General features: G+C 43.5%; 1 protein-coding gene across 2 annotated transcripts in view; it reads right to left on the bottom strand.

Annotated features, from left to right (window-relative positions):
• LOC126162986 (uncharacterized) overlaps window positions 1–22,673 on the bottom strand; it is a 337,797-nt gene that overhangs the window by 266,585 nt on the left and 48,539 nt on the right. The window lies entirely within an intron of this gene.

Genomic DNA, 22,673 nt, shown 5'->3' with positions numbered 1-22,673 from the left:
CTGCTAACTCCATTCGGCGATGGTATGCGCAGTTTAAAGCTTCTGGATGCCTCTGTAAGGGGAAATCAACGGGTCGGCCTGCAGTGAGCGCCGAGTGTGGGAGGAACTTGATTATCGGCTTGATGTCTGCCGAATCACTAAAGGGGCACATATCGAACATTTGTGAATGCCTAAAAAAACTTTTTGAGTTTTGGTATGTGTGTGCAAAGCATTGTGAAAATATCTCAAATAATAAAGTTATTGTGGAGCTGTGAAATCGCTTCAATCATTTGTAATAACCCTGTATATTAGAATTTGGGCTGTTTATCAAGAGTTGAAGTACAGCTGAATTTAACACCTCCAGCTTTCCCTGGCCGCATCATCGTCGCATAATAAAACGGGGACGTGCTGCGCGGGTTTCACGCGCCGACTAGCTGCAGCGCAGGACCACAAAGAGTGGTAACTGACGTGCGAAAGCTGTGAGGTAGGTGGGGCTCAGCACGGCTGGCATTTGGCGTTGCGCCGCCAGTGGCCGCAACTCAGCCAGCCGCAAGGACGGCGTCTGTCGGTCGCGCCCTGCCCACGCCTCAGCGTCCGTTCACCACCCGGCAGCCGCTGCCCGACTCTTTGTCCGTGGCGCCACGACCTGCTAACACTGCGCGCGTTTCCGTATTTACCTACCCTTTTCCTCTGCAGCGATACAGATGAATGATAAAATACCGGAGGATTGGAGCAGAGGCAGGCTCATCAAGCTCTCCAAGAAAGGAGACCTATCGGTTTGTGATAATTGGAGAGGCATCACCCTGCTGTCAGTCTATAACGATATGTTTACGTAATGTGTATACATAAACATACAGTTATAAATGTCCCCGTTCGTAGTCTCTAATTATAACAACATGTTACTTTTGTGCTGTAACATATAGCTATAATCAGCGGTGGAAACATATTTGCGAACGCCGACTGTGTGCGGCTGTTTCTTGTTGGATCGTCTGATCAGTCGGAAGTTGCATTGCAGAGGAGAGTAAATGCCTATTCAAAATATAATTATTTTGGATAGCTCAACATGAATTTCCTAAGGGACCGTAGTTTATCATGCATTTACCAGTAGAATATGGCGCGGAGAAAATATTTCGCCGCATGCAACTTCCGTCCGAACTCGACGAAAGAATTCGTGACTGTGAACTCTCTATTTGGCAGAAACATATAGAAAATTAAATAATTTCATGAAGAAGTGAGGCATAGATTCTATAGTAAATGAATAGTCCATACACCAGTTCCATTTAACTCTGAATTTATGGCAATTAATAGACGAACTTACACTGCAATGAAGGATTTAACATGGATGCCGTTTTGACTGGCACTTCTCTTAATGAAAACAATTCCTTTGACGTTTTCACATACACGTCGCACAATAAATCTACTGCTAGGCACTTTTAGTATTACACATTTACTTTACACTAGAACAATATTATTTTTAACAATAATAATACGGCGGCAAGACATGCGCGTCCGACACAAGTTACAGGTGACAAGAGAAGAAAAAGTAACTGTTCATCGAGAATATCTCGTACCTCCAAAAAAAAAAAAAAAAAAAAAAAAAAAAAAAAAAAAAAAAAAAAAAAAAAAAAAAAAAAAAAAAGTGTTCTTCTTCTGTCCGTTTTTCGCGCCGCGATTTTCAAAGTCAATAACTCACTGCATCTCTGACGGCGCTTCGACAATAAACAAGTTACGTCACAGGTCGTTCACCTTTTACAGTCTCGCAACATTATTTGCTAACTGTCCGCCGCTCGTGGTCTCGCGGTAGCGTTCTCGCTTCCCGAGCACGGGGTCCCGGGTTCGATTCCAGGCGGGGTCAGGGATTTTCACCTGCCTCGAGATGACTGGGTGTTGTGTTGTCATCCAGGACAGTGGCGAAATTGGACTGAGCAAAGATTGGGTAATTGTACGGGCGCTGATAACCATGCAGTTGAGCGCCCCACAAACCAAACATCATCATCATCATCATCTTATTTGCTAACTGTAGCTGTTGCCGAGCGACTGCTCGATTAGTGAATGATTTAAAATGATAAGGCAATCACATAATGTTACAAGTCCCAAGCAAGATCCTCTCGCGAATAATCCGAAACGGTATAAAAGCATATGTAGTCAAGAAAATAAGAAGAGTACAAGAACGATTCAGGGAGGATCACTCTTGCATTGACCAGATAAACACCTTGAGAATCGCGATTTCCCTAAATCGCTCCAGGCAAATGCTGGGATGGGTCCTTTGAAAGAGCATGGCCGACTTCCTTCCCCATCCTTCCCCAATCCGAAGAGACCGATGACCTCGCTGTTTGGTCTCTTCCCCCAAACAACCCAACCACCTTGTGGATAAAAGCTGAACATTGATATGAATACCAGTAGCCGCCTTACACGCTGTTTGTAGACTCTGAAAACTCCTTCGATATCATGATCAGAACAAAAGTATGGAGCCCATTGCAAATTTTTGTTATTCCCAAGAAAATAATTGCTCTTGTCAAGTGCATATGTAAGTAGGCTGTTTAGGTTTTTATGTTGGTAACGTCACGTAGCGTCCTGTATGAAAATCACTGACTGTGATGTGTGCAGTCTGTGGCTGGTTGGCATTGCTGGTTCTAAGGACAATGGCAGAAACTTTTTGAGTGCGCAGGTGGTGGTTTATGGACTTGCTATATTGTCTGCAAGACTCTTCGAGGTGATTGTGTACCTGCACAGTCGCAACAGATAGCTGCTGGTCGTCCCTACAAGGACTGCAGTGGGTCTGCACCTTTGATGGCCCACCAATACCATACTCTCTACCAGGACTACAGTGGGTCTCCTCTGTGATGACCTACCTACCAATATTCTTCAAAACTTCGACTGACTCTGCTGTGAGTTTGCTCTGTTGTGGCCGATTACCTGTCTGCATGTCAAGAGTCAGCATTGTCTTTCCACTGGAAGGACAACACTACTTCTTCAAGACTGCACGGAAATCCACTTCTTCCGTATGCGTTTTCTTTTACTGCTCAGACTTTGAGAAAAAAACTGCAATTACTACTGTGATGAATGATCAGGGCTGTCTTTATGGACTGTGAGAAAATCTTTGCTTTTGACCAGCAGTGTCTCAATAAGTGTGTGCATTTGATATCTCTGTTATTGTAATTATGAAATTTTTTTTTTCAAATCTGTATTGGCCACTGCCCAAAACAATTTGTATAATTTTTGTGGGGAGCAAGGGGGCTCTGTAAGTAGGCTGTTTAAGTTTTTATTGTCTTTAAATAAATGTGAGAAATTACATAAGCAAACCAATAGTAACTGATTCGGACCCCGTCCACAATCGTAACCGAATCCTGCCTTCCTTGAGTACCAGGTCTCAGATTTTTAGTAAAACGGGCCAACAGTACTCACCGTGCTGAGAACCTTGCCAAGAGTGCTCGAGATGTTCTATCAGTAGAGGACAATCAGGAGAGACAATGGAGTCTCCTGGCATCCGCCTGGTCTCACGATATTTACCTGTGGAGCAAATCGAAGGGTCAGGTGCACTCCAATAAAAATATTCAACTGTGTGTGAAATCTTATGGGACTTAACTGCTAAGGTCATCAGTTGCTAAGCTTACGCACTACTTAACCTAAATTATCCTAAGGACAAACACACTCACCCATGCCCGAGGAAGGACTCGAACCTCCGCCGGGACTAGTCGCATTGTCCATGACTGCAGCGCCCTAGACCGCTCGGCTAGTCCCGCGCGGCATACTCTAATAATCCTCACACACGGAACACTGAAAACGCTATTGCCCTTATCCCTCACACAGTTGGATAAATCGAACACAGCCCTGTTTCCAGATGGCGTTTTCTCTTATGTTCGTTAGTAATCCCACATCAGCGTTACTATAAATATTTGCAGCGTCAGTTTTATTTTATTCAGGCTTTACGAGTGCCAGGTACTTTTGAAGAAGGGGATAGTCATCTATAAATCGATCACATTACAATAAAAAAATTGAGAATCATTTAATCGTGGAACGCTTCCGTAGTCAAGTGCCCAAGACTTCTGATTCTCATGCGAAGGACCCAGGTTCAGTTCCCGGAACTGCCAGGGAGTTTTGCTTGTAGGTGTATTGGAAAGGGGTGCAGTCAACTTCGTGATGTCAACTGAGGAGCTACTTGAATGAAAAGTACCGTCTCCAAGGCCTGAAAAGTCGACAATGGTCGGGAGAGCGGTGTGCTGACCCCATGTGCCACCTGCTGTTTATCCCTTCAAACACAACAGAAAGGAGAGGTGAGATACAGATGCGTGCGGCTGCTGTCGCCGTATGAAAGCTGTACCGGAGTAGAAATGATTAGCCAACAATTTAACACAGTAAACAGCAGATTTACTTGTATTTCTTCAAGCCTACGAAGCCTCATTACAAATAATGCAACATGAACTAAAGTCCAGCTGATACAGTAGCAACAAGGACGTGGCTCTCTGAACTCAAGCGCGAACGAAGGTGTTGGAGCCGCAACTAGGCAGTATCTGCATAGCTTCACTTAGCGAACAGGCTCCGAGTACGAGTGGGCTGTATGGCTGTCGCTGGCCATCCTGTATCGCCTGTATCGTGGCGGCACAAGGCGCTCATAGGCCACAGCCACTGAAGGCATGGCTCAGCTGGCGTTCTCCATTGGGTCCACCTGATCCCGCGTGACTGCTGCTGGCGTCTGATGGAAACCTGCAATTCTGTTGCCAGCTTTAAGACGCCCCTCGGCTTGTGTCGATACGTGATACCCCACCTCCATAACGCATTATTTGATGCCACATGCCGTGTGGTGTTCACAGCCTGATTGCGAGTTTAGTTTCTGTGGTGTCACCGCCAGACACCACACTTGCTAGGTGGTAGCTTTAAATCGGCCGCGGTCCATTAGTACATATCGGACCCGCGTGTCGCCACTGTCAGTAATTGCAGACCGAGCGCCACCACACGGCAGGTCTAGAGAGACGTACTAGGACTCGTCCCCAGTTGTACGACTACTTTGCTAGCGACTACACTGACGAAGCCTTTCTCTCATTTGCCGAGAGACAGTTAGAAAACCCATTAGCTAAGTCCATGGCTACGACCTAGCAACGCGCCATTAACCCTATCTAGAGAGAGTCTCATTTGTATCATCAAGAATGCTGTATACAAATGATGGATTAAAGTTAAGTACTACAGAAGCTACGTACTTTTCTTTATAGCATTCATTACGTATCCTGTTTCAGACCTCACGCCCATCTGCGTGAGCTTAACGCGTGCCTTTCGGCTACTTCCGAGTGGCGTGGCTGTCTTGCTACGCCACAACAGTTTCAACTTCAATGCAGTCTAAGGCAAAGTCATGCTTATTATATGAATAAAACAGTCTAAATCAATAAATGAAACCTCTTTATTTATTACGACATTTCAGCATCTGCCACCATTATAGAGGGTGTTTATAAATGAATATCGGGGTTTTAACGCTTTATAATATTTATTACATTAAACTTACAGTTATAAATGATATGTCAAATGAAAGAGCAACTCAAACAGTTTTACCAAGAACCTTATAAATATTCAGTGTGAGCACCATTTGTCACACGGTACACATCAAGTCTATTTACACATGTACCCAAGCGCTGGATAAGCCGTAAGGGGCCCAATGACAGGGCTTGCTTTGCATGGCCTCCACGTTCACCCGACCTAACGCCACGCGATTTTTTCCTTTGGGGCTTCATCAAGGATCGTGTGTACGTGCCTCCGCTACCAGCAGACCTCCCTGAATTAAGAAACCGAATTGAAGCAGCTGTTGCTACAATCACTGAAGACACACTTATCAATGTCTGGGAAGAACTCGGCTATAGACTTGATGTGTGCCGTGTGACAAATGGTGCTCACATTAAACATTTATAAGGTTCTTGGTAAAATGTTTGAGTTGCTCTTTCATTTGACATATCATTTATAACTGTATGTTTAATATAATAAGTATTATAAAGTGTTAAAACCCCAATATTCATTTATAAACACCCTGTATATAAAAAACTTTGAACTTTGAACTTCAGTGTCAACATTAAAATCTGTACTTAATATTGACACTGAATCTTGTTTCGCAAGTTAAAAGTTTTTGATGTGTAATGGTGGTATCTGCTGAAATATAATAAAAAATAAAGAAATTTCATTTAGCAAACTGGAGAGTTTTTTCTCTTTTTTTAAAAAAAAATGTAGGTCTTGTTCTGTAGGACGAAACTGAGCAACACGTCTCCATGGTCAAGGAACGAAGAGTAATAGTAAACAAAATGAGTGGAAAGAAGAGTAATACTAGATAAAATGAAATCTATATGAATCCTATGAGAGAAGCTGCAAGTTTAAATAAACACAATCAACAACGTAACACAATTATTAGATTATTTTTTAAAAAAATTTCCAGTTCCTCGGTAGAACAGAGCAATGGAGGGTGAAACTTGGACAATGCCAACCACTCGTGCTGGTGAAACGTCAGAAAAATCGTCAAAGAAACGTCGGCCGAAGAACCTGAGATAGTAGCCAAAAGGCATTTCGTCTTTGGAGTAAGCTGATATTGTTAACAACAAACGACATTAAGAAAATGTGTATTGAGAGGCCAATGTCAGAATTACCATGCTACTGAACAGGAGTCGCCAGGAGGTTCGCGAACTTACCCCACGTATTGCTCGAACCGCCCGTTTCTGAGCCGAAAATCCCTTTTTGAATCAGAAGAGGAACCCCAAAAGTAATACCAATCGTCATAAGCGAATGAAAATAAGTAGACTACTTTTCGTGTTGAACTATCACTTATGACAGACAGTGTTGTAATGGTAAATAAAGCAGTATTTAGCTTTCGACCAAGATCCTGAACATGGGGTTTCCGTGGCATTTTCCTGTCTATCTGAACGCTTCGGAGTTTAAACTGTTTAGTATTACTAATTAGGTGCCCATTCTGCGTAATCAAAATGTCAGTTTTTGTTGTGAGTCTTACTGTGATTTAAAATCGGTTTGCCCCATCTCGTGGTCGTGCGGTAGCGTTCTCGCTTCCCACACCCGGGTTCCCGGGTTCGATTCCCGGCGGGGTCAGGGATTTTCTCTGCCTCGTGATGGCTGGGTGTCGTGTGCTGTCCTTAGGTTAGTTAGATTTAAGTAGTTCTAAGTTCTAGGGGACTGATGACCATAGATGTTAAGTCCCATAGTGCTCAGAGCCATTTGAACCATTTTAAAATCGATTTGTTTTCTACAAGACATGAACTTACGTCTTGAACTGTATTATTTGCTACTGTGTCAATACTGCGCACAACATCCTTCACTACCAAGCAGGTGTCATCAGCAAACAGAAATATTTTAGAATCACCTCTAATACTATAAGGCATATCATTTACATAAATAAGAAACGGTAGCAGCCCCAGCACCGAAGTCTGGGGCAGTGCCCACTTAACTTTGCCCCTTGGGGACTGCACGTCGCAGCCATTCTCAGTGCTGCGGAGAATGACCTACTGCTGTCTGTTCTTAAAGGGAGGTTTACTGTATTTGGCCCGATAAAAGCGTGTTCTTTGAGAATTTTTTTCTCGGGATGTGTTATAGATGTCAATGTCAAATTCGGTCAAATGTTTATTGATATTTCCTCTACAAACTGGAATTTTTTCGACCGGAAATGTCGAAGAACAAAGACGGGAGTGCCGTCGGAACGAAAAAAAATTTCGATGTAGACCTCCACGCGCGGTATGTGACAGGTCAGCCGGCTCGTCTGTAATCAAAACTGAGTTGACGTTAGCGAAGTATATAAGATTTTTTAGGAGTTGTACCTCGCTTAAATTATTTGGACCATTGGAAACAAAATGGCGGCCATTTAAAAAAATAGGTTTTTTTCATTGACTTTTCGACTTCGTCGGCCAAGTACAAATATTTACGGTTGATGGATTGGAATAAAAGTGGTCCAACTCCTAGACAATTTAGTTAGCTTCGTTGGAAACAAAGAATCATGCCAATCGGTTTAGTAGATTTGAAGTTACCATACCGCACGATAAGAATAACGTCATTTCGAGAAAAACGCGTTTGACTACATATAAATGCAATATCATGCAACTTAAGTTCAATCTGTTATTCCGGGTCCATAAACTAGTCCTTCCTCTTCCTCACGGAGGGCGTTCTGCTCGATCTGGGCTATCCTGCGCTGCTCCGAGCCGCTCGTACGGCAGATGACAAGCGGTTTTCGGCCGTTTGAATCCGGTGGTCGTCCGAATGCTTGGCGAACTGCGTCGAATAGAGTCTCAGGGTGAAGTCCATCGTTGTCATGGTCTTCAGAATTGCTGAATACCCTTCGTTGAAGCTGCTCACTGCCAGTTAAAGTCGCTATCTCCACAGTCTTCGCACCAGAATGCAAATGCTTGGGGGCTAACTTCGAAACACACGCGTTCAAACTTTCATTTGAATTTTGTGTGTTTCCTCCAAAACAGCGGTACAATAACTCTTCCTCCGGAAGAAAAAAACTGGTGCGTGAGAAAGGCCGATTTCAGGTAGGTGCATTTTTTTGTTCAACCGCGAATACCAAAATTTCCGTTCCGTATTCGGAAAAACCGTTTCAGGGGTGGATTCTAAACACTTTTATGGATCCAATAATGCAACTTTAAAAAATCGATTTTTTGAACCAAAAGATAGTAAACCTCCCCTTAAAATAAGAGGCGAACAAATTGTGAGCTGCTCCCCATATTCCATAGTGGTCCAACTTATGCAGTAATATTTTGTGATCAACACAACCAAACTCCTTAGTTAAATCAAAGAATGAATAAACTATTCATGATAATTGCGGACTCATACAGGAAAATTTCCGTTGACGGAATGGATAGTGTCTTGAAAGGAGGATATAAGATAAACATCAACAAAAGCAAAACGAGGATAATGGAATGTAGTCGAATTAAGTCGGGTGGTGCTGAGGGAATTAGATTAGGAAATGAGACACTTAAAGTAGTAAAGGAGTTTTGCTATTTGGGGAGCAAAATAAATGACGATGGTCGAAGTAGAGAGGATATAAAATGTTGACTGGCAATGACAAGGAAAGCGTTTGTGAAGAAGAGAAATTTGTTAACATCGAGTATAGATTTAAGTGTCAGAAAGTCGTTTCTGAAAGTATTTGTATGGAGTGTAGCCATGTATGGAAAGTGAAACATGGACGATAAATAGTTTGGACAAGAAGAGAATAGAAGCTTTCGAAATGTGGTGCTACAGAAGAATGCTGAAGATTAGATGTGTAGATCACATAACTAATGAGGAGGTACTGTATAGGATTGGGGAGAAGAGAAGTTTGTGGCACAACTTGACTAGAAGAAGGGATCGGTTGGTAGGACATGTCCTGAGGCATCAAGGGATCACAAATGTAGCATTGGAGGGCAGCGTGGAGGGTAAAAATCGTAGAGGGAGACCAAGAGATGAATACACTAAGCAGATTCAGAAGGATGTAGGCTGCAGTAGGTACTGGGAAATGAAGAAGCTTGCACAGGATAGATTAGCATGGAGAGCTGCATCAAACCAGTCTCAGAACTGAAGATCAGAACAACAACAACAACAACAACAACAACCGGAAAATTGTTTCGTCATCATCATCATCATTTAAGACTGATTATGCCTTTCAGCGTGCAGTCTGGAGCATAGCCCCCCTTATACAATTCCTCCATGATCCCCTATTCAGTGCTAACATTGGTGCCTCTTCTGATGTTAAACCTATTACTTCAAAATCATTCTTAACCGAATCCAGGTACCTTCTCCTCGGTCTGCCCCGACTCCTCCTACCCTCTACTGCTGAATCCATGAGTCTCTTGGGTAACCTTGCTTCTCCCATGCGTGTAACATGACCCCACCATCTAAGCCTGTTCGCCCTGACTGCTACATCTATAGATTTCATTCCCAGTTTTTCTTTGATTTCCTCATTGTGGACACCCTCCTGCCACTGTTCCCATCTACTAGTACCTGCAATCATCCTAGCTACTTTCATATCCGTAACCTCAACCTCGTTGATAAGGTAACCTGAATCCACCCAGCTTTCGCTCCCATACAACAAAGTTGGTCGAAAGATTGAACGGTGCACAGATAACTTAGTCTTGGTACTGACTTCCTTCTTGCAGAAGAGAGTAGATCGTAGCTGAGCGCTCACTGCATTAGCTTTGCTACACCTCGCTTCCAGTTCTTTCACTATGTTGCCATTCTGTGAGAATATGCATCCTAAGTACTTGAAACCGTCCACCTGTTCTAATTTTGTTCCTCCTATTTGGCACTCAATCCGTTTATATTTCTTTCCCACTGACATTACTTTCGTTTTGGAGATGCTAATCTTCATACCATAGTCCTTACATTTCCGATCTAGCTCTGAAATATTACTTTGCAAACTTTCAATCGAATCTGCCATCACAACTAAGTCATCCGCATATGCAAGACTGCTTATTTTGTGTTCACATATCTTAATCTCACCCAGCCAGTCTATTGTTTTCAACATATGATCCATAAATAATATGAACAACAGTGGAGACAGGTTGAAGTCTTGTCTTACCCCTGAAACTACTCTGAACCATGAACTCAATTTACCGTCAACTCTAACTGCTGCCTGACTATCCATGTAAAGACCTTTAATTGCTTGCAAAAGTTTGCCTCCTATTCCATAATCTTGTAGAACAGACAATAACTTCCTCCTAGGAACGCGGTCATATACTTTTTCTAGATCTATAAAGCATAGATACAATTCCCTGTTCCACTCATAACACTTCTCCATTATTTGCCTTAAGCTAAAGATCTGGTCCTGACAACCTCTAAGAGGCCTAAACCCACACTGATTTTCATCCAATTAGTCCTCAACTAATACTCGCACTTTCCTTTCAACAATACCTGCGAAGATTTTACCCACAACGCTGATTAAAGAGATACCTCTGTAGTTGTTACAATCTTTTCTGTTTCCATGTTTAAAGATTGGTGTGATTACTGCTTTTGTCCAGTCTGTTGGAACCTGTCCCGACTCCCAGGCCATTTCAATTATCCTGTGTAGCCATTTAAGACCTGACATTCCACTGTATTTGATGAGTTCCGACTTAATTTCATCCACCCCAGCCGCTTTATTGCACTGCAATCTATTGACCATTTTTTCCACTTCCTCAAATGTGATCCTATTTCCATCATCATTCCTATCCCATTCTACCTCGAAATATGAAACATTACTGATCGTATTTTCACCTACATCGAGCAACTCTTCAAAATATTCCCTCCATCTGCCCAAGGCAATAAATTCATTTTACTCTCACCTTGTCATACCACTACGTTACAGCGGTTCCGTCAACGATGGAACGTTTAAATAAGTGATTTCAATACCCAGTGATCCCTATTGGTACATCCTCTCTCTGGTACGGGTCTACTTCGAGGTATGCGACTATCGTGCAGAGTATGCAGAATGTTTGTGGCACCTGTGTACAGCACACGGCACGCACCTCATCGCGTCTGAGATCCTTGTCAACCGCTGGCACTCATTACGAACGGCCTTGGTGTAAGCGAGCGTTGCTGGCACACAACCTTAACCGCAAAAAGCAGCAGCTACGCGAGCTGTCTGCCCACTAACCCATTACGGGCTTAATTGAAACCCGCGGTCCGGTTATATCTGAAGAAACGACAAGTGTATTGGTCCTGGCGCACTTGAATTCCGGATCGCTTGTTCCACGAAAATGAGTCGGGGGGGAAGCACGCTCAAATGACAGGAATATTAACTGATCACTCTGGACAGTTTTGTCCACTGAAGTATGCAATACAACGAAACGCTTCTGCAAACTACAACGCCGTACTCATAATTAATTTTTTTGAGGAACGTGGTTTAAGAAGCAGCAGAATTACACCCAGTGATTCAGCCCAGTTACACATTCAATCAAGGTTTCTTCTGTGTAATCGGTCGCAGAATTTTTAGGTTACGTCTACGTAGAACTGCTCAAATCTTAAAGAAATCTAGAAATACCTAAAACAAAAGAAAATGATGTTGTGCCTCTAACAACTAGTAAAACGTGAACATGGGCCCCGGGATGTTTCAGTGTAATTTATTATTCACCTTCTAGTTTCCATAGTGTTATCGTCTTCCAGCTGTCGAAACAACAGTTCTAAAAATGTCAGATGGTGGCTAGTGTGTGCATTTTACTGAAATGTGTGTTTAATAAGCCACGGATGCGAAATACTGAAACGGTTTATCCGCAGAAGAATGATGCAAGTGGTGTAATCCGATCTGGAGGAATATCATTTTGGATTACGGAGATATGTACGTACCTGACAATCAGTAATGACCCTATCAATTATTTTAGAAAAATGATTGAAGAAACCCACTTTTATAGCATTTGTAAAACCAAACTGCAGTTATCAAAGTCGAAGGACACAAAAATGGCGATGCAGTTGAAAAGAGACGCACAGTTGTAGCCTATTCCCCATGTTATTTAGTCTATATATGGAGCAAGCAAAAAAGAAAATCATGGAGAAATTTCTAAGAGAAATTAAAGTTTCCCCATGCCACTGTAATTCTATTAGGGACGGGAAAAAGCTTGGAAGATCAGTTGAATGTAACGAATGATTTCTTCGACAGATCAGGTGGACGTCATCAAACACAAAACAATAATATGAACTAACCAGAATTATAAGATTCTAACATCGGACTAAAAAGATTTAATAAATAAACCCCAGCAGTAACAAGAGTGGAAGAATGGTTAATGGAGGGTACTCGATTCATAAAACAAGGTTAATGGAGAGTAACCGATTTAAGTCAGGTGACGCTACGAAAAGTTAGATTAGGACATAAGACACTAAAAGTAGTAGACGAGTTTTACTACTTGGGTCGCAAAATAATTAAGGATGGCAGAAGAAAAGAAAATGAAAGCTGCTGACTGAGAAGAAAAGTTTTTTTTTAATAATTCTGACTATTAGATGGGTATATCGGGTAAGTAATAATAAGGTACCGGAAATAAATTTATAGACCAAATTGACTAAAGATAGCACAATTCCTGCAGCATCAAGTCGTTGTTAACGGAGGTAAAAATTCTAGGTAGAGACCGGAGCTTGAATACAGTAAGCATCTACATCTAGATCATACTCAGTAAGCCACCTAATGGTGTGAGGTGGAGGGTACTTTCGGTACCACTATCTGATCCCTCCAACGCTGTTCCTCTCGCTATTAGTGCCTCTGTATTGGCTCTAATTTTCTCCTCGTGGTCTATACGCGAGTGTATGTGGGGGGGGGGGGGGGGGGAGAAAATAATGTGTTGTCCGACGCCTCCTGAAAAGTGCTGTCCCGAAATTTTAATAGTAAATCTCTTGTAATGTCTGCTAGTGGATGATGATGATGATTTTTGGTTTGTGGGGCGCTCAACTGAGCGGTTATCAGCGCCTGTACAAATTCCCAACCTTTATTTAGCCCAATCTCGCCCCATTCATGAATGATGATGAAATGATGAGGACAACACAAATACCCAGTCATCTCGAGGCAGGTGAAAATCCCTGACCCCGCCGGGAATCGAACCCGGGACCCCGTGCTCGGGAAGCGAGAACGCGACCGCGAGACCACGAGCTGCGGACTCTGCCAGTGGAGTTTGTTTAGCATCTCCGTAACGCTCTCTCGCCATCTAAACGATCACGTGGCGAAACGCGCGCCTCCTCGTTGGATCTTCTCTATCTCCCCTACCTGATAGGGATCCCAGACAGGTGAACAATACTCAAGAAACGGGCGCTTTATAAGCCATTTCCTTAAGATTCTTCCGATGAATTTGAGTCTGGTGTCTGCTTTCCCCACTGTCTTATGTTCAAAAGTGTGTAGGGTGCAGTCGTTAAGCAGACATGAGCTTCCTGGAGAGCTAGATTACAGCAGTCTTCGAACTGAAGAGTGCAACAAAAACTGTCCCTATCCAACCTGTACATCATACGAACATTATAAAAAGTATCGAAGGTCGCCAAGTTCACATAGAAGTGCTTCAGTAAGTAATCTGCGTGTCGTTTTACAACTCATGGTGAAGGTAACTCTCGAAGACTCCGCACTGCAACAGGAGCGAACCCACGAGCAAAAAACTGAGACTGGATCATAGTCAGCGGGAGCCGATCCATAACAGAATATTACGGCCTAACGGTTTATCGGCGCTTTAAGATCGCCGTACAAGAATCGCAGTGGTTGCAGAACTCGGACTGTGGCCGCCTCGCAGCCAGAGCTGCGGCGCGAAATGCCAAGGATGTCTGCCTGGTGGCGCTGTGCACGTGACGAGAGCCGAGCTAACAGAATGCGCTCCGGGTAATGTGCAAGGAAGCACAAATACCAGTTCTGCAGCCATCAGGTGGCCGCAAGCGCCGCGCTGCGACCCTCTGCTCCGGGTTCCGTTCTCGACACTGGGAAGAACTGTCTTAATCCCGACGAGAGTATATTGTTGTTGCCTGCCGATAAGGGAAATGCGATCATCGATGATTATGAGCAAAATATCCTTGACGTACTGACGTGTTAGACCCGATGACGTACAGTAATCTAAGCGCAGATCCGGTACAGGGAATGGCGATTCGGTTAATCAGGGTGTCTTCTCTCTTGGTGGACAGACAGAGGAACCTGTGCAACACAGAAGCCCTGCCTCCTCGGATGTATGAGTTACCAAAGAGCATAAGGATAATGTTCATTTAAGACCTTCGACCATAGATACTAGTAGACTGGCCTTGCTGTGCAGAAGCTATAGGGCTGGTGTGGCTCCAACATAAACCACGTGACTGTTGGCAAAACGTGGCGGGATTTCGAATCAGCGGTCTGTCATCCTGTGTTGGTATCGTATTTTACCCACATTTCTCAGTTGACTGCCAAACGCTTCCAACAAAAATTACTTTTTTATTTGCGAAAAATTATGTCGGAACTACATTTGACCTGGATTTGTTCATAGTACCATTTATAAAATCTAACAAATACATCGAACGCCCCTCTGGTGGCCAGCGGGACGAAATTACTATAAACTAAGTAAAATGTCGTTAAAATTCTTTTAAACGGTAAGAGTGGGCTCGTGTCAAAACTTCTAACATTGGATTCGCCGCGTTTTGAGCTCTAGTCACTTATAAAAGAAAATGGGATATGGGAATTACGTCAACTATAGGTGCCAAAATTGTCAACTTAAGGAGCAGGTCCATTTTAGAGTATCAATTTTAGGTGCACTCTAAAGGGTTCAGTTCCTACTATTTTAACAAAAGTTTAAACTATCAGTTTAAAAAAATGACATTTTAGATGAAAGGTGAGACTTTGAAGTTTCAGAAAATAATTTTGGAGCCTACATTTATTTAATAGTATCAGAAGGTAGAAAAAAATTCTCTTCATGTGTCGACTATAGGTGCTCTTACCTTATTATAATCTCACTTGTATATACAAAAAGGCGCGTATGTGCAGATGGCTTAAAGTTTTTCCATTTCAGGGCCTGTATCCAAAGCAGCCTTCGGTTTTCATCCTTAGGGAACCTATGAGTAGGAACGAGAAACAGTTATATTTACTTCTGTAACCGAATTATCACAGATACTTTCGAAAATGGAATATGAGTCTGACTTCACAGGCATCACTTTCTACACTTTAATTTACGTGATACTCTATTTCAAGTGTAAAAAACATAAAAGTCACTTCAGCAGATTTCCATAAACGCATCTGCACCATCATAGGAACACTTACACGTGAAATGTAACGCCATTTCCCCCGACAAAACGCTGAGTACAGCCGAAAGCGCAACACGAAACAACCATGTTTTGCCAACAGTCACGTGACTTTAGCCCTGAGATGTTGGAGCCACGAAAATGACGTCAGGGCCAGTCTATTATATTTATGGTCGAAGTTTAAGACCGACTGTTAGCGGTCCTTGCTTGCCGGTGTATAAACTGTGTGGTGTCACAAGGCTTAGGCCTGTCCCACCCCTAATTAAATCGACCAAGACTTATACGAATAATTGTAAGAACAGTTATTATTATTATGTTCTTCAAATTTGTTTTTGGGTTTTCAGAAATACTGTGGGAAGAAAGTTTATTTATGTTGCAGATAACGTGGAAGACGTTGCCCAACGATCACCACGATAGCGGCAAGTGGGCAAGGAATAAAACGAATGCTGCAAACTGCCGCGAGCCATGGAGGAGCCTGGGCCGCGAGGGCGTCGAGCTTCCTAGGTCGTTGTTGGACGACGTCAAAGGAAGAGATATTCTGCTTTCTCTTTGTAAACAGATCGATCGAGTCTTGAAAGGTTCATGTAAAACGTATAGGCGGGTGACACATTAGGTGGGACCCGATACCTGTAATACTTCCACAGTTATTAAAAAGTTTTTACGCGGCAAAACTAATAGTTCATCATTTATATAGATGAAAAGTAGTAAAGATATAGGAAAGGAAGAGCTGCGGCGTCAGAACGAAAAGTTATACATCGCTCAGCAACGAAGAAGGACGTAAACAGCGGGCGTTACGTGGTGAAAACAAATCAACTGATAAAATAGTAAGTCTGTAATTAAGCATAAAGCCACGTAACACTACAACTGCCGGAACACTTGGCCTCTCTGCTCCATCCGCACATGGGAAAGAATGACACATACAAAAAGGTCTCAGAGCATTTCATTGAGAAGCTGAAGAAAAACGACATCCTGGTCAGCTTTGACGTTTGCTTCTTTGTTTACCACGCGCCCCTCAGTGGCTATGGAGGACATCGTTTCCATTTTCCCGCAAGGAATCACCAAGCTCCTTCATGCATGTCTCACCACGAGCTATTTCATGTGGCAATATGAGATTAAATAACCGACCGGTTGCACATAAACGTTAGGTACATAGTGTAAGTTGGCTGTTTAGGTTTTTACACTGGTAACGCCACGTAGCGCTCTGTATGAAAATCACTGACTGTGCTTTGTGCAATCTGTGGCTGGTTGGCATTGTTGGAATATTTGCTACTGCAGTGTTGGGCAGTTAGGTGTGAACAGCGCGTAGCGTTGCGCAGTTGGAGGTGAGCCGCCAGCAGTGATGGACGTGGGGAGAGAGATGGCAGAATTTTGAGAGCGGACGATCTGGACGTGGGTCCGTCAGAAGGAAATTTGTAAGACTGGATGTCATAAACCGATATATGGCAACGGCCTTGCCGCAGTGGATACACCGGTTCCCGTGAGATCACCGATGTTAAGCGCTGTCGGGCGTGGTCGGCACTTGGATGTGTGACCATCCAGGCCGCCATGCGCTGTTGCCATTTTTCGGGATACACTCAGCCTCCTCACGCCAATTGAGGAGCTACTCGACCGAATAGTAGCGGCTTCGGTCAAGAATACCACCATAACGACCGGGAGAGCGGTGTGCTGACCCCACGCCCCTTCTATTCGCATCCTCCACTGAGGATGATACGGAGGTCGGATGGTCCCGTTTGGTCACTCGTGACCTGAAGACTGAGTGCTTTTTTTTATATATATAATGACTTTTGAACACTATTAAAGTAAAAACATTGTTTGTCCTCTATCAAAATCTTTCTTTTGCTGGCTATGCCTATCAGTAGTTAGCGCCTTCCGTAGTTAGAATCTTTTATTTAGCTGGCAGTATTGGCGCTCGCTGTATTACAGTAGTTCGAGTAAGAAGAATTTTTGTGAGGTAAGTGATTCATGAAAGGTATAGGCTACTGTTAGTCAGGGCCATTCTTTTGTAGGGATTATTGAAAGTCAGATTGCGTTGCGCTAAAACATATTGTGTGTCCGTTTACTGATGATCAGAATAAGTAAAGAGAGAAATGTCTGACCTCGTTCAGTTTTGCTCAGCTGTTTGAAAATCCAATAACGTAAGAGGTTTACCAGCACAGTCATTTATAATTTTCCAAAGGGGACGTTTCAGTTGACCTAGGTTTCGACATCTACTAGGTGTGTCTTCGTCAGAATGAACAGTTGCTAAATCGTGAAATTACATTGTTAAAAAGGAATAGTCAGAATGCTGACAGCTGTGCTCATGTCAAAAGTAAATGAAAACATTGTAGCTTTTGCCACCTGTACCCAGCTGGGAACAACATCTGACGATTGAGCAACTGTTCATTCTGATGAAGACACTCCTAGTAGGTGTCGAAACCTAGGTCAATGTACCTAACGTTTTTGTGCAACTGGTTGGCTGTTTAATCGTATACTGAAACTAATATATGATTGCTGAATAACAGCCATGTTCTAACCCGTAAGTGTTTCATGTGGGACGGAAGATTCTGCGAAGGTGTCGCCATGGGTAGTCCACTTAGTCCAGTGGTGGCCAACTTCTGAAGGAACATTTCGAGGAATGGACATTGGACTTGGCAATCCACTTAGTCCAGTGGTGGTCAACTTCTTCATGGAGCATTTCGATGCACAGACAATGGACTTGGCACCTTGTAAACCTAAGATGCGGTACCGATACGCCGACAATACCTTCATTGTCTGGAGCCATGGTGGGGAACCGCTCGGTGACTTACCAAGACTCTTGAACAGCCTCCATGCAAACATTTTCCATCGAGTTAGAAAATGACCAAGAGTTACCCTTTCTAGATATGCGGGTCAAGAGGGATGGTGAAAACCTCGTCACAGCGTGTCGCAAACACCAACACACACGGACCAATACCCGCAGAAACTGTCAGATCACCACCCGAGCCAGAAAAGAGGCAAGATTAATACGTTCATAACGCTAGCAAGTCGAATATGCGAGCCGCGTCACTTCAGACGCGAGATGCAAGACCTGAAAAGCGTTTCTGAGGAGCAATGGGTGCTCCACCAGTTACATAAGAAGTGTCACAGAATCAAACACTCGGCGAAGTGACACTCGGCGAAGTGACACACCGGAAAAAGAATGTCGACTACGGTCTTTCTGGCCCGCCCGGTTGGCCGTGCGGTCTAACGCACGGCTTTCCGGGCGGGAAGGAGAGACGGTTCCCGGCACGAATCTACGAGGCGGATTTGTGTCGAGATCCGGGGAGCCGGCCAGTCTGTGGATTGCTTTTAGGCGGTTTTCCATCTGCCTCGGCAAATGCGGGCTGATTCCCCTTATTCCGCCTCAGCTACACTATGTCGGCGATTGCTGCGCAAACATGTTCTCCACGTACGCGTACACCACCATTACTCTACCACGCAAACATAGGGGCTACACTCGTCTGGTGTGAGATGTTCCCTGGGGGGTCCACCGGGGGCCGAACCGCACAATAACCCTGGGTTCGGTGTGGGGCGGCGGAGGGTTGATTTGGACTGCGGTAGTCGTCGTGGGGTTGCGGACCACTGAGGCTGCGGCGGGGACGGAGCCTCTCCGTCGTTTCTGGGTCCCCGGTTAACATAACATAACGTAACATAACGGTCTTCCTGTCATACATTCCCAGAGTGACGGACAGAATCGGCCGTATATTGCTGAAACACGGTGTAAAGACTATTTATAGACAGACAAAACGTACATGCCATGTACATGCGGAAAAGTATATGTTGGAATAAATGGACAGACTATCAATCAACTCCAGGATCATCGAACATAAGCGGTGTTGCAGGCAGGTTAGGGGAGGTGGAGAAATCAGCGCTATGTGAGATCGACCACATAGTAAAATTCACAGCCACGGATGTTCGTGCTGAGCTGTCACATCCGCTCGTTCAGAGAAGCTATTGAAATATACAAACATGACAATAGGTTGAACAAGAAAGAAGAAAGCCTCAATGTGAACGGATCCTGGATTCCCGTGCTGCGGCGAACGACCGTTGCAGGTAACAAGGGGAGAACCGCAGCGGAAATGGCCACGGAAAAGCCCTTGGACGTTTGGCGCGCCTGGTACGCATAATCTGCTGCCGCGAGTTTCCGAGTATCAAAATATGTGATATAAAAGGACCTGTCTTTTGATTGCATTGACTTAGAAGTTTAGCGTTTTTATAACACCATGGAATCATAGACCTCAGTATGTGACAAATTTCAACTTGAGACTTATAACTGCTCCTGAGAAAAAGGGGTATAGAGGGACAGACAGACAGTCAAACAACAAATGATAAACAAATATCTTTTTCGTGTGATGTTATTACAAATTAACACTTTTCGTATTTTTTCCTTTATTTCTGATTCGAAGCCGACGGGAAGTACCCTATAAGTTTTGGTGAATGAGCTTGCGAGTATCAAAACATGTGATATAAATGGCTGTTTCTTTTGATTTCGTTGACTTACAAGCTCATATTTATTACAAGACCAAGGGACCATAAGTTTAGTATGTGACACGAATGTCACCATGATACGTCTACCCATAACTGAGCAAGAGGCTTCTTAAGAGTCGGACGGACGGATAGACAGATAGGTAGACGGAAGGACAGAACTTCTCAGTTCAGTCTAAGCATGTAGCTCAATTTCGGCGCAATGCGCGTTTTTTTGGGAGGGGGGGGGGGATGGTTCGCGGTGGCGGACACACCAGTCTTCAAGTTGGCTTAATTCGACTCGCCGCGAATTCCTTTCCTTATCCGAATGTTCATCTTCTCGCCCAATCTGTGAGCAACCACCTCATTTCTTATCAGTCCCCCTATTTTTTGATACCCTCCTACAGCACCACATCTCAGGCGCGTCACTTCTTTCGCACTTTTCCCACAGTACTTCCATGTAATTCAGCCCTCCAAATGTATATTTTCAGAATTTCTTCCTCAGATTAACGCCTCCCTACGTTTGATATTAACAGACTTCTTTTGGACAGAAAAGCGCTCATCACCTGTGCTAGTCTGCTTTTTACGTATTACTTTCACCAGTCTTCGATTTGGTCTCACTTTGTAGTGTATGCTTCTTAGACGGTTCATTACATTTAACCTGGCATGCAATTCTTCCTCACACTCACTGAACAGGAGGGGTGGAAGACTACATCCCTGTCATACACCCTGTGACCCCAGCAGTTCGTATTTGCTCTTCCAGTATTATTTTTCCCTCTTGGTGCTTGCCCAATTTGCTTGCTACTCTCCTTTCCATACAAAAAAAAAAAAAAAAATGGCTCTGAGCACTATGGGACTCAACTTCTGAGGTCATTAGTCCCCTAGAACTTAGAACTAGTTAAACCTAACTAACCTAAGGACATCACACACATCCATGCCCGAGGCAGGATTCGAACCTGCGACCGTAGCGGTCTCGCGGTTCCAGACTGCAGCGCCTAGAACCGCACGGCCACTTCCTTTCCCTACAGATTACACATATTTTCCGAATAATGTTGACGATTTTGCACTATTTTACACTGTCGAACTCTTTTCCTACTTCGACAAATCCTGTGAAGTGTACTAATTTTTCTTTACCATAGGACAACTTTCATTATCAAGGGCAACGTCAGAACTGCCTCGCTGCTGTGTTTCCCTTTCCTAAAGTCAAACTGATCGTCGCTCAACAGATCCTAAATACCTTTTGCCCTCTCTTCTGTATATTTCTTATGCCAGAAACTTGGATACGTGAGCGATAATTCTCGCACTTACCTGCCATTGCTATCTTCAGGATTGTGCTGATGATAATTTTACGAAAGCCTGGAGGTATGTCTACAGATACATGGATTCTACAAACCAATCTGAATAGTCCTCTGGTTGCTACTTCCCCCAATGATTTAAGAAATTCCGAGGAATATTATGTATGCCTCCCGCGTATTCGTCCTAAAGTCTTCCAAAGCTCTATTAACCTCTGACTGTAATATTCGATCCCCTGTGTCTTCCATATCGACAGCTATTTCTTCTTGTATCGCTGCAGACTGTTTCTCCTCTTCGTAGAGGTGCGCGGTATACTCTCTCAACTGATCCGCTTTCTCGCCTGCTTTTAACAGTGGAAATCCTGATAGCACTAACACGAAACTTGTGGGTCCCCTAGGAGGTACAAATAGTGGCAACTTTGATTACTTGTATACATACCAAATGTAACGTTCCTGTGAAAGCATAAGGACCAAAGCAAGAAAAAGCCGCTTTTTCATCTTATATCTTATCAAATGCAGACACATTAACGTGTTTTTGTGCACCAAACATGATACCCCAAAAACGGCTATGGCACTGAAATAAAACTTTTTAAAAGTTTTGTGCTTAGTTGGGACTGTACTTTTCCTTTTTTCTGTAGATTCACAAGATTAGAGACAATTACTGCTATAAAGAAGGGAAGGAAATTAGAGAGAAAGTATGTTATGAAAAAAGTGGGTTTATAACATCAGTCTTAGAAGGGTCTGTAGAAGGCAGGGAGTGAGGAAGGAAAATATTTAAAATCCTGAATCACGTGCTGAGCTGCAGCACGTACATCAGCATTAAGAAGGAAGCGATGGACAGCCAGAAATGGAGACACAAACGACCTGCTAACACTGCGGAAATCTCTTGATGATGAGACTCGATACTAAGTATCGACATTGCGCTGCAGTGTTCTTACTAAATCTTTCGCAACAACTCGTCGTATCAACAAGCAAGAAAATTTTCTAACCACCTGCTACACGGAATGTCATGCTGCATGGAACCGAACAGTAGCATTGGCCCAAACTTGTGGCACTCCCATCGTCCCAGTGACCCACTTACACATGTCCACTTCATAACGCTGTACGAGGGCCATTAACGTGAGACTTTCGAAATAAATTTACGTCAGCGCCCGTATCATGGAGTGCACTGAATATTACACTCAACAATTATGCTAGTTTTCTATTACTCTGTGATTATAAGGTGTAGTAAAATCTGCAGTCAAACGGTATGATATAGTGACTTCTAGACGATTTGCGACTAAACAGTTTCCCACA

This window comes from Schistocerca cancellata, chromosome 2, assembly GCF_023864275.1.
Source record: "Schistocerca cancellata isolate TAMUIC-IGC-003103 chromosome 2, iqSchCanc2.1, whole genome shotgun sequence".
Classification (NCBI taxonomy): domain Eukaryota; kingdom Metazoa; phylum Arthropoda; class Insecta; order Orthoptera; family Acrididae; genus Schistocerca; species Schistocerca cancellata.
Note: the sequence above shows the minus strand (reverse complement) of the source record. Positions and strands in the feature narration are given on the sequence as shown.